Here is a 13,844-nt window from a genome sequence, read left to right on the forward strand (position 1 = left end):
TGTGTGTGTGTGTGTGTGTGTGTGTGTGTGTGTGTGTATGTGTGCACATATATATATATATATATATATAGAGAGAGAGAGAGAGAGAGAGAAAGATATCTTTTAACCAGCATGTTTCAGGAATTTGAAGGAAACTGTAATACCTGAAGAAAATCTATTCAGACAAAGGGAGAACATGCTAACTAATACAGGAAGTGACCAGAAGTCAGGCCACTGGACATTGTAGCTGTAAGGCAGAGAATTTAACCAGTGAGACATAATGCTGCCTGAATCCAGGAATATTAGCTAACCACTCAGTATCACTTTTATCCCAAAAAACAACCACTGAGATGGGGAAGCTGTAGACTACAGATTCTTTTTGTAATTAATTATGACCCGAAGCTTTGGTTTCACTTACCAACCCAGAGAAAGAGACATTGTTCCACCATTTAGCACTAATGAACAATCACTGCTTCTTCCTGTGGGGTACTGCTTACAAGGACTATATCAGACATCACTGAAACTAAATTAGATCAGCACAAGCAGAACAGGTACAGGAGTACTGAGACTTTGCCTATATGGGACTACCTACACCCATCCCTGAGTAATATAAAATACTTCAGTGTATTCTATACTGTACCTTTCTCCTTCCACAATGAAACAGTTTCCAGTAAAAATATGTGTAGTTACCTGCCTGAGAGATGAAATGATACTGCAATAGATATCTGATTTATATTTATATAAAACTCCTTACATGCATATGTAAATTAATGCAATCTGAAAATAATGTTTTGAGAAGCTCAAACCTACTTATTAAGCACTGTGTGTTTAACTTAAACTTGATCTTGCCAGACAACACTGTTTGAGTAGCTTGAACCAGCATACAAGCCATAGTGTTTTTAGTTCAGACTTGCATCTCTCTCTACACTGCTTACAATGATTTTTGGAGGCAATTGTATCCTGACAAAATTACAAAAACTATTTTCAGCTTACATTTTTAACCAATTAATATACAATCTATAACTGATATTAAAATGGGCAAGGAATACTTCTGTTTCGAGAAGTAACATCACTTTAAAAAACATGCAGCAGCAATTTAAATGTGCTATTTTGGTCAGTTAGCTTCCAGCCCCTTTTCTGCTCTCCGACTGTGGAAGTGTTTAAAGATTCTATTTTGGATGTCACTGAAATGGAACCAGAATCATGCAAACAGAAGACGATCAGGAAAACAGAGACATTGATAGAGTGTGGTAAACTCCCTAGTCCTAGGCAGTAGTTAGTGCTAAATTAAATATTATAATTTAAGATCACATTTTTCTTGTCAGCATGATAACGGCATTCTTAGTGTGTACTGCTTGTGCCTTGTTTACAACTTATAATGAAAAAAGTAGCAGATTTGATAATAGTTTAAACATGTCTCTTCATAATGCATACCTATAGAGTTTCTTCTGCTCCCAGGTTTATGACATCTTTTATGTTTCAAAATGATCTACTTAGCTTATTTATTTATTATTTATTTGTTTTGTTTACCGGGAAAGTCTGATTGGGTAATGTACATTTTTGGAGGAGGTCTGGGGAGAAAAGCTGCATTTGCTTATATTGCATTATACTAAGTTCCAGTTAAACAGAGAGTTGTTACATTTCTATTTACTTTTATACACAAACAGTAGTTACATTTATACAGTCTAAATTTTATAGAAATGGAAGTTACTAAAGTAAAAGCCCACGTGCAACTTAGTGGATTGTACAGACAGTAGTTATGTATAAAAATTGTTTTGTCATTTCAGTGAGAGGTTGAGAATATTCTATTTAAGGAGAGTATTTGGAAAGTATTGTACAGAGAACACAAAGTCTTAACCTAGTGATGAGCATTTGCAGCACAAGGACTGGTTACGATCTTGTTTAAGCAATGGTTTAAAACTATTGAGTTTGTCAGATAGTTTTATTTGTGTAGGGATGCTATTCCAGAGTTTAGTAACATAATGGGAGTAGAGCAAGTCTCCTGCAACATTATTTGACTTATCTGTAAGTAATAAGAATTTGTTAATAGAGTGGAGGTTCCTTGCTGGACAGTAGGCCAATAATACATTTTGTAGAGCAGGGCATTTTTTTCTGGATGATGAATGAGTTTGTGTGCTTTACTTAGTTGTGAATATGTTAGGCAGTTGTGTAATTCAAGTGAGTTTAATTGCTTTAAGCTATGACAATGGTGGGTCCTGTAAGAGAGAATGTTGGCAAATTTAGCTATTTTATTGTAGTAGGAGGCAAGTTTCTTTCTTTGAGTATTGTTTAAGTTTGTTAGGATAGGAGCGGTATATAAGAGAGATGCCAATAAGAAGGTGGTGGCTAGAGTTTCTCTTCCAGTATCTGTAAGGAATCCATTGATCCTATAAAAGTAGTCTAGTTTCTAGTGTGTTGATTTAATGGTGTGCAGCATATGCTGGTCATAGTTGAGACTGTCATCTATTATAATCCCTAGAAGTTTACTGTGAGTTACAGTTTCAGTCACACTATTATTTGCTGACTTTATGGTAAAAGATTGCTTTTGATTTTGGCAACTTTTTGAGGTAAAACACATAGCCGGATTCAGGATGGCTTGCACAGAGTGTACGAGTAGAGTAAGACTCCATGCAGCCATCATGTCCAACAAGCGATCCAGGAACAGCTTGTAGGGGCGTGTAAGAGAGCTCCTAAAATGTCTCCTACACAGACAGAGCTGGGATATGCAAATTACCTCACTTGCAGCCGAAAGGCATGCAAATGAGGTAAATTTGCGATCCAGGAAGCACAAACCTGTCCGAGTAGGAGCCGTGTTAGCTGCAAAAATGTACTCAGTTGACAACTGAGTACCGTTCTGCAAATATCACAATGGAGCCTTGCTAGCTCTAAATAAAGGTTGCATATGGTTGAAGAAGCATGCCAATGGCCAAATATATGGCCATTGGAAATGCTCCCAGATGCAAAATTAAAATAAAACTACTTTTTTTTTTTTCGGTGATTTCCGATGTTTAAGCCACAAACGTGGAATCTATGAAAATTGTTAAATTACAATGTAAGGGAATAGCAGGCTGAAGACAACATGGCCACAGAGTAGGGGTTGCTAAGGGGAGAAGCCCAATCTAAGACATGTAACCAAGCATTAGTAGGCAATCCTATGTAAATGAGTGTTAGGATAGTGAATCGCACTTTTACATAGCAAATGAGCACAGTCAGTGGAGTGTAGGAGTAGGATATGGGGAGTAACAGAGTAGGAGATAGGTGACATCACAAGGGGGGTATGTATGAAAGTAGTGAAGCTCATAGGAGCAGAGTGGCATGTGTCAGCTGTCAGATAGACATCATGGAAAGAGGTGTGTCAACAGGTAGGCCAGGGAAAGCCAAGAAATGGAAGGTGTATACTGTGAATAACACCAAAGTTTCTTGCTGAGCGGGTATGCACGTGTGTGCGTGCCTGTAAACCCGAGTAAGACAGAGTGCGCGCGTGAAAGCGTGAGTGTGCGCATTTAAGCCAGAGTAAGCATGTATAAGGTTGTGTAAAGACTTGTGAGCTTGTTTGCGCTGGTGTGCACGTGTTTTAACCCGAATAAGCAGGTTTTCGTCCATCTAAGCATGTGTGCACGCGTGTGAGCTGCTGTGAGTGTGTTTGCGCTTGTATGCGCGTCGCTCCCCCCTGAGGAAACAGAAAGGAAAAAGGAAGCACAACAAATAGTAGGAAACTACCAGGGAATACTAGTAGAGCTAGCAGGTGAAAGCAATCAGAATCAGGCAATTATACAGGCAGAACACTAGCCCAGCCCAGCCCAGCACTTAAAACTCTGCAAACAACAGTGTAGTTTGTTTCTCTCAAGAGACACTGCAACACTGGAGTAAGCTATTAGAAGTGAAAACTGAAAAATCTTCATTCAGACAAAAAGTTAGGGGCTGCCATTGCTGTTATAAGGTGACATATGCAACATGCTGAGGGTGGAGACAATGCAAATGCTGCTGGACAACCCACAGTGAGGAGACGGAGAAGAGTGTACAGGCCCAGGGTCACCTACCAGGGGTTACATGAGTTAGAGATAGTGGAGCGCTATAGAGTGGACAGAGACCTCCTGCAGCAAATTGTTGAGCTGTGCAGGCCACGCCTCACACACAGAACCAACAGAGGGGAACCCATCCCAGTGGAAACCAAGGTATGTGTTGGCCTAAGAATACTAGCAACTGGTACCTTCCAGAGACCAACTGGTGATATGATGGGGATATCACAGGCATCAGCATCCAGGGTACTGCACCAGTTCCTGGATGCCATGTCAGCACATGTTGGCGATCATGTATATTTCCCCAATTCCCATGCGGTATTGGCCAGCAATATGCGTCTCTTCCAGCAAATAGCAGAATACCCTGAGGTAGTGGGTGCAATAGACTGCACACATATACGCATCAAAGCACCAGCCGGTGAGCGGGGTAGGGCCTACATTAACCGCAAGGGCTTCCCCTCCATCAACTGCCAGGTCGTGTGTGATGCCCAGGGCATAATAATGAATGTGTGTGCTGGCTGCCCTGGAAGCTACCATGATTCCCATATCTGGCATCTGACACAGCTGTACCAGACATTTGCCAATGGGGACATCCCACATGGTCACTTAGTGGGGGATGCTGGCTATGCACTGGAGCCGTGGTTGATGACACCCATCAGAAACGCACACACACCTGAACAGGAACTCCATAATGAGGCACATGCACAAACACGAAATGTAATTGAGTGTGTGTTTGGGTTGCTCAAGTCATGGTTCCGGTGCCTGGACATATCTGGTGGAGCCTTGTAATACTCACCAACTACATGTACCCAAATTGTCATGGTATGTGCTATGCTAAATAATATGATTCTGCGAAAACAGCTGCAGCAGGACCAGTATAGGCCTGGGCCAAACAGCCCCCCACTATTGCCAAGGCCATCACAGGCAGAGCGTGACTCGGAGGAGGAACAACCTGAGCTTGCCCCAGTAGGCAGAAGGAGGTGTGCCCAGTATGCCTTGGCCTTGGCAAAGAGGCAACGCATAGCACATACACTGGCTCAGTAGGAACCCTGGAAATTATACCTCTCCCTGACTCCCACATATAGTGAAAGGGATGCCTAAGTTGACACAACCTGCTTTCAAACATGTGCAGGGAGTGTAGTATGTGCATCCGACATAGGCAGCCCTGCAGCACCACCTGAGGCATGATTGCCATGTGTTAAGCAATGTAAGGTAGTGCTAAACAGTATTTACCACCATGTAGTATATGCAAACTTGATGACCTTGAGTATCATCCTACCCTCACCAAACATGATGCCACAATATGAAGACAAGATGATCAATTACAACAATTGGCTTAAGTATTGGTGTCAGTGAAAGGGGATCCAATGCCTGTCAGCCTGGGATGACATGCTCGACAAGACATGATGCTTCGCTAGGGATGGCTTTCACCTGTCACCTGTGGCCTTTTGGATATTGCCAAAAGCTCTTGTCACCCCCATAGTGCCTTTTTTAGGTAAGGCTCAAAAGACAAACCCACTTCCATAGGTATCACAAGGGATAAGAAACTAGAAGTAATGCTACTCAATGCCAGAAGTCTAAACTGCAAGATGCATGCACTCCAAACTCTCCTCAGCATGGAGAATGTTGATATCTGTGCAGTAACAGAAACCTGGTTCAAGGCTCCCAAGAGCACCCTAGCATTAACAGGTTACATCTCATACCATGCTTTACAGCCGCAAAACATGGAACAAACTACAAAAGGAGGGTGAGTATCAATATTTGTCAAAGATACCCACACCCCCAGGTTGGTGGCACAGCATGAAGCATCAGAGACTATCCATGTGCAACTAACATTGGGTAAAACCACCTTCCAGTTCATAGCCTGCTACTGACCACCCTCCTAAACCCAGGAACCACACTTGGCTAACTGGAGAACACATGAAAATATGAAGGTCTCCCCAAACACCATTATATTGGGCAACTTCAACTACCCAACCAGAGACTGGGAGCATTACCCTAGCTGCAACACCCTAGCCCAAAGGTTCCTAGAATTTATAAACTCAAATGCTATGGAACAACTTGCTACTACTCCCACAAGAGGGGAAAACATACTGGACATGATCATCATCAACATGGGGACTCTATGCCCAAGACCAGAAGTGTATCCCTCACTGGTAAGATCAGACCATAGAGTAACCTCACTGGATATTCACATCCCGACCCCAGTCCATGGCCAGAAAAGCAAATGTCAAAATCCTCAAAACCGTGATGGAATCCTTAAAAACAGCCCCTGTGCCTGTGGAAAATACGGCCCAGACCTCAGAACCCTTTATAAACGCATTCTATGAACGCCTTCAGGAATGCATGGATCATGCAATCCCAAATAAAACCAAGATCCAATCCTCCAAAGGCAGGCATCCTGTCTGGTGGACCCCAGCCATAAAAGAACATACAATACAAGGAGGAAGCTACTATATGATAGAGCAAAATCCCAAAAAGGGAAGGCATCTCTGATCAGTATTATTGAAAAACTACGGCCACACATAAAATCGTCTAAGGCCATCTTTGAGATAAAAATTGTACAGGACACTAAGGATAATCACAAGGCTTTATTTAGTTATGGTAGGAACCTGGGTGGGAATTCCCAGATATGCTCAGAATTAGTCCAAAATGACAAACAATACACCAAACCCACAGACATTGCCAACATCCGAGCTGACAGGTTCAGTGCAAACCCCCCCCCCAAAAGGGCAAATATCTGTCCCAGCAGAGTGCTGGTCCCCTGACATCTCAGATGCTCAGGTAACAGCCAGCCTCTCCAAAGCAAAACACACAGCATCAATGGGACCAGACGGTGTCCTGGGCTGTGTCCAACATGAACCCCAAGAAGAATTGAACACAAACATAAAACCACTGTTCAATCTCAGCCTTACCACAGGATATGTACCCAAAGAGCAGTGTACAGCAACAGTGGTCCCTCTCCACAAAGGTGGTGCCTCAATGGATACTGCAAACTATTGCCCCAGAAGCCTGACTAGCTTGTTTTGCAAAGCTATGGAAAGGATCATCATGGACCTCAGAAATAAAGATATTGGGGACCTACAGACACTGGATCCCACCCAGTCTGGCTTTGTTAAGGGCAGATCCTGCCTCTTAAACCTGGTTGAGTCATTTGAAACAGTCACCAAGGCCATTGACGTGGGGAAGGTGGTCCACACAGCCTACCTAGACTTCGCAAAAGCCTTCCATACAATACCCCACTTGGTCATTATAGATAAGCTCACCAGCTTCAATATAAACCCCTATGTCACTAGATGGGTTGCAAACTGGCTCAAGGACAGAACCCACATGGTCAGAAATTCTGGAGCCATGTCAGTCCCCAAACCAGCTACAAATGGCATCCCACAAGGCTCAGTCCTGGGACCTCCCTTGTTTGGTATATATTTCTCGGAGGTACAGGCCAACACAGAAGGACTGTGGCTAAACAAGTTTGCAGATGACTGCAAACTGGGTGCCATAATTGACTCTCCAGCTGACACAAGCATCCTCCAAAAGGGCCTCATAGAAACAGACAACTGGTGCCAGAGCCATGGCCTCAAGCTAAATGCCAAAAAGTGTATAGTCATCCCCTTTGGCAAAAACTAAGTGCCCACAAATTACCACATAGGTGGTAACCCATTAAGTATGGAAGAAGTGATAAGGGACCTGGGGACCCAAGTTGAAAGCAATCTCTCATTTGACAACCACATGGCCAAAGTGTTTAGAAAAACATTTCATATAGCCCACCTAATTATGAAGGTATTCACATCTAGATCAGGGGAGGTCATTGTGCCTCTTTACTCATCCCTCATCAGGCCCATAATTGAGTACAATGCCCCTTGTGGTAAATACCTTATCAGACACCTGCAGCAGCTGGAAAGACCACAAAGGTTCCTCACCAGGAGGATCAAAGGGCTCAAACACATGCCATTTGCTGCCCAGTTAAACAAACTGCAGCTCCACTCAGTGGCATACCGCCTGCCCAGAGGTGATCTGTGCCTGATGTATAAAGCCATGTCCAACCTGGAATCAATGGACATGCTGCACCTTGGAAAATCAGAATCCCATCAAGCTACGCGCTCAAGAGACCTGAACCTCAGCACTGAAATAAATAGGACATGCTGGAGGGACAGATTCATAACCCAGAGGCTCCCTTCACTCTGGAATAAAATCCCAGTCCAGGTTAGGCAGAGTCCCTCATTGACTCTCTTCAAGAGGAATCTTGATGAGTGGATGGGAGATCATAGGTTTACCCCGGGTATCACTTCTGTGTCACTGTTAGACAGAGGCACAGTATACTAACCTCGAAAAAGGGCATAGCAAAATAAATTTAAAATGGGTGGCGAAAGCCAAACACATTCTGGCTAGGCTTATAAATGCCCTAGGGCAGATAACCTAGTATGAACCTATGAACCTATGAACCTAAAAGATGTACATTCCTCTTTGGAAAGACTGATGATGTCAGCACCCTATATATACAGCAGGAGAAAAGAAATCATTCAGTAATGTGAATAGCGTGCTGCGCTAATGCATCTCTCTCAAGTATCATAACATAGTTAGGTAGGGGTTTGAATCCTGCAAATGCTGTGTGGGGTGGCAGGGGGGTGTGTATGTATGCAATTCTCTGTGAAATGAATGGCCTTTTTGAAGAGTGGGATAACACAATAAAAGATGTACATTCTTCTTTCCAAAGACTGATGATTTCAGCAACCTATAAATACAGCAGTAGAAGCGAACGCATCCAGTAACGCGAATAGCGCGCTGCGCTAATGTGTCTCTCTCAAGTATCATAACATAGTTAGGTAGGGGTTTGAATCCTACAAATGCCATGTGTGTGTTTGTCACACAGTTTGGCAATGTGTTGTGTGTTTTGCTTTTATTATTGTATGACATATTATTATAACAGTAATTTCAATGCACACATCAGGTATGTGTGTGCCACATACAGATATGTACCTGTGACCTTTAATAGTTCCTATGTGTGAAGCCTGCCTCATATGAATACAGTTGTTACCTTTGCCAGCATGTGCCGCAGCTTACCAGACCTTAGGCCATACATGTATGTTGGTGACAATGCAGGCTACTGCAGTGATCTGTGTCCTAGGCCAACTATGTGACACACACCCATGAAAGCTTTGATAGATTAATGTGGGTGAGGGTTCATGTCTGGAGTATGTGTCAGACATGTTAAAACACAGCAAAGTCTGTGAGTGATGGACATCCAGTGTAGGTGTATGGCAACTGTTGCCGATATGCATACAGACACCTTCTTGCTTAGGTGATACACCAAGGGACTGCAGAATACCTTTGGAAATGTGAATATCACAGGATAGACAAGATAACACTTGTCCACATGTACACACCATTACCCGTTCTACATGATGGGTGCTACCACCTACATGGTACTGTTGGAAAACTATGTTAACTACATGCCGATGACAATGCTACAGTTGCGTTACAGCAATACAGCATGGCTTGGACAACAGGTATCTGTCTGTATGATACCCTTGTGGTGGTTAGGTGTGTCATGTGTAGAATGCATTGTAGGCCACTGTATGCATTTGCAGTCGTGGATGGACATATCCATAGTGTGTTGACATGTACATGAGACTGCTATATGCCAAACAGTATTGTTCCCAGGGATGTGTGGGGCTCAGTAAGAATGGCTACTGGGATAGTGTAGTACTGCAGGGATATCACTGACACCAGGTTGCTACATCTGTGTATCAGTTGAGGAGACACCATGTAATGACCACTGAATGTCAGGCTATGTAGGCTGTGTATAGTACCAGAATGCAGACCATTGACATTTGGAAACCGTATCACCCACAGCATACTGTCAAACCATGTCATGTTCCATGCTAACCATGTTCACAAATGTACACCTGTAACTCTGTGCTGCAAACATCACACATGTACTGTCCACACCCCAACACATGCAGCCACAGGTACACACAACAGCCATGTGGCACATGTGCAGACAGTACACTTTGGGAATTAACACTGGTGTATACAAAACTACAATGACAATCACAGTTAATGCATCATGCATGCTCTAATATACCCACAACGATATCATTACACTGTACTGTTAACAACATGATATTATTACTACAGTGCTATGTAGTCACCCTGTGCATCAGCACCATGCTATCCTGTTCCTGCATCAATGTTACAGATGGCAGGAGGTGGCACAGTTTCATCATATGCACAGGGTGTGTACTTGGTTTGCCAGAGGCTGCCATTGACAAATCCAATCGACATGTATGTGTGTGTGTGTGTGTGTGTGTGTTAGTGAGGGACAACAGTACAACATGGGGCAATGTTGATGCGATGTGTGTGTATATGTGTTAGCCCTAGGTGTTAGCATTATGTGTGTGTGTATGCATGCACACAGTTCCACCACATGGCTGCCGTATAGGGGTGTTTGTGGACAGCCACAGACTGTACCTGCCAGGTCATACAGATCACTGTCTCTGGCCACGGACACAGTACCTGTGCCTGCCAGGGGTGCTACGGACAGTATCAGGTACTAAGCCAGACTGGGTACTGTCACCAGAAGCAGTGGGTTGTTGACTGGACACATGTCCCTGCTGGGACTGTCCAGAGCCACGTGCATGTGGTCTTCTAGGATGGTCTAATGACAGCACAGACCCAGCATTGCTGGGGATGGTACTGGCACTATGGGAGCGGCTGCGGGTTTGTTGTCGTCCACGATGACTGCCAGCTGATGATGTTGCTGGCATACGTCCATGTCGATGCCTCAACCATCCTGCACTGTCCTGGCTCCTGGACATGTAGTTGTGGAAGAGATCTAATGTGTCCCCCCAAAGTCTATCAGTGACCTCGCTGATATTACGGATGGCAGCCGCAACGTCACGCATAGTGTCATTCATAGTGGTGCGATGCGCTCTAAGCTCCCTCAGACCCTGTCTGGTGTACCGTTCCATACGTGCCTGTGCCTGCATTACAGCCCAGAACATAGCTGAGGTTGAAAGACCTCTGTGGGCACGTCTGACCGGGGCAGTACAACCACGGATGCTCCCACAAGAACCCCTGGACATCTGCCTGTGTGGTACCATGTCAGGAATCTGGCCATGGCTGCTGTGAGGGGATGCATGTGCCAATGATACCACACTACCCTGGTCAATGCCCACTGTATGCTGTCCCTCAGCTAAGGACATTGGTGACAATGGATGTATCGGCAGGATGAATGTGCGCATTGATGGGGTTGACTGCTGTGTAGTGTTGACTGGCTGACCAACGACAGACCCTGTCACACCTCCCTGTGCCATTACACATGTATCATCATTATCACTATCCCCAGCAGTGGCTTCAGGTTCCCTGCTGCACTCCACCAGAGCAACATCAGAACCTGCGAGAGGAAGATAGGAAACACAGTTTACAAATGTGTACACGATGTTAGCACACATGCACACATGCACACAGGCGCACATGCACCCATGCACACATGCACACTTGCACACAGGCGCACATGCACACAGGCGCACATGCACACATGCACACATACACACAGGCGCACATGCACACATGCACACAGGCGCACATGCACCCATGCACACATGCACACTTGCACACAGGCGCACATGCACACAGGCGCACATGCACACATGCACACATACACACAGGTGCACATGCACACATGCACACAGGCACACATGCACACAGGCGCACATGCACACATGCCCACAGGCACACAAGCACACAGGCACACAGGCACACAGGCACACAGGCACACTCCTCAGTACAGCAGATACAAACACAGACACACCTGCAATCCAACACATACACAATACTGTTTGAGGGTGGGTGACAGTATCACAAGGAAAAACATCACTGCACACATGTCAGCATGCAGATTATGTGTTGCACAGGAACATGCAGTGCAAGTGTAGACAGCCCTTGTTAATAACAGTATACATGTACTTGATGCTTGGGTGTAGTTGTTCAGTGATTGTCTCCACCCTGGGACACAATGTGTACAAGGACATAACAATGTTGTGCAAGTGTTACAAGCTGTGGGTGCATATATTTGCACACACACACACACACACACACACACACACACACACACACACACACACACACACACACACACACACACACACACACACACACACACACACAAAAAACACATGATGGTGCTACGCAATAACTGTTATGTGTACTTTTGTGGTCAGTGGAACTGGATGTGGTGTAGTAACGTGAGCCATGATCAACATGCTTCTCGTGTTCAGTCAACAATGATAATGTGTGCCAGACAGGCAGCTAGCATACTGTACCTGAAGTGCAGTAACATGACTACATCCACAATTACACAGCCACTTGTTACATGGGTGTGTAAGGTGGCCAATAGTGAGCATTGCCTAACATGAATGTATTATTTGTTCAAGACTGTTGCACAAAGACATGGTAGGCCTCTACCCCTCAGGTATATTATGTGTGCTGCGTAGAGGATAAGTGGGATACTGAAGGGTGGCCATACAGCAGGTGTCATAATTGGACATGTGTTGCAGGCTAAGGTGTAGTGTCTATGCCAAACATGTGTGTGTTGTGTACATGTGTATCAGGTATGCCTATACAATGTCCAGTACTGTGTTGCCACACATGTGTGTCATGCTCTGTGTATTGCATGTGAGTGAGGCAGCTACTGAGAATAATGGGATATGCATAGTCTCACAGCAAACATGCACAGCATGCATTATGCGTAGGTGTTACATGTGCACACACTACACCTCCATATGACATGCACATGTCATTAGCAATAGTATTGTTATTACCCACACAACAGCATGGATTGGCTGCCTTGCTGTCACTCCAGAGGGACCTGCAAAAATATGACAGTGATCACCAGTGGCCACAACTGTGCCATTGATACTGAGAGTATGATAAAGTACAGTAGTACAACAGGTGGCTTTCACAGGTGTACAGATTATGCTCAGAATATCAGTCTTGCAGAAGAATAGGCAGGTTAACAGCTACACACACAGTACATATCTCACACATGCATAAACTACCAGTACAGAGAACAGTCAACTACAGATATGGCATGTTACCTGCACACTCCATTTCAACATGCTGGGTGGCTCCGGCCTCCATGATGACACATGTTTGTGGATGTTGTTGTTGGCCTGGAGCCACAACACTTAGGAGGTGCTCCTCCACTCTGGTGAGGGGGGTGGATAGGTACCCCACCACCTGTGGCAAGCTGTTGTCTGTGGATATCAGATGCACACTGCCGGACATGTCTAATTAAATCACTGCAGTGATGGCGTACCTGCTCATATGTCCAGTTATGCATGCCTATGTCATTTACCCGACGGACAAGATCTTGCCACAATGCAGCCCTCTCATGCTGGTTCTGGCTGGTCCTGGAAAACAGCACAGAGAAATTCTGCATCAGGCTCTGGTGGATCTCCTGATCCTCTGCTGCTGTATAAGGTGGGTTATACTGATGCACCATCACCCTAGAAGGAAAAGAAAAATATGTGAGCAAGTCATGTGGCACACTTAATATTCTAATGTACTGATATCACTTAACTGCCATATATAGCATCTGTCTGTCTATCAGGGGATACACATGTTCGATACCACATATCAGTGCTCAGCCCACAACTGTCTGACAGTGCCTGCCACACTCCATACAACAAACTAGTATACACCAGCACTCGGCACACTGTTTGGGATACAATGCACAACCTCACACTGGGGGTATGTATCAAGCTAATGGATGAAGAATATTGTCATCCCATGCAATGAATGCAATGCACATTTACAGTTTCAATGGTAATCCACCCTAGTCTT

Source organism: Protopterus annectens, chromosome 8.part0, assembly GCF_019279795.1.
Source record: "Protopterus annectens isolate FY-2018-M chromosome 8.part0, PAN1.0, whole genome shotgun sequence".
Lineage (NCBI taxonomy): Eukaryota > Metazoa > Chordata > Ceratodontiformes > Protopteridae > Protopterus > Protopterus annectens.